Below are 363 nucleotides of genomic sequence, written 5' to 3' on the forward strand. Positions count from 1 at the left end.
TGGTTTTCTATTAAAAAATGCCTGAACATTGGGTTTGTGGCATTGGCTGCAGTCTTCGCACTGTAGCAGAATTCTTCCTGCCTGTGTAATGTTTACTGTTGCCATTTGTTTTTCTTTCTTATCCATTCCTGCCTTATGAGTTTTATCCCTGGACAAAGGTTGCCCTTTATGGTACCAGTTACTATTCACTAACATCAGATGTAGGACATTTTGTTGTGCCTATTGATCTTGATGCCCCCAAATCTATTGTCCTGAGATACTAGTTAGCTTATTTCCTTAAAAATGTTTTATTTTGACCAGGAAGTTTTTGTTACATTTTCACAGTTATACTTTACTATATAGATAGATATAGATATAGATATA

The sequence above is a fragment of the Elephantulus edwardii genome, unplaced genomic scaffold (genome assembly GCF_000299155.1).
Source record: "Elephantulus edwardii isolate Elephantulus edwardi_28Jun2011 unplaced genomic scaffold, EleEdw1.0 scaffold00168, whole genome shotgun sequence".
NCBI classification, from domain to species: Eukaryota; Metazoa; Chordata; class Mammalia; order Macroscelidea; family Macroscelididae; genus Elephantulus; species Elephantulus edwardii.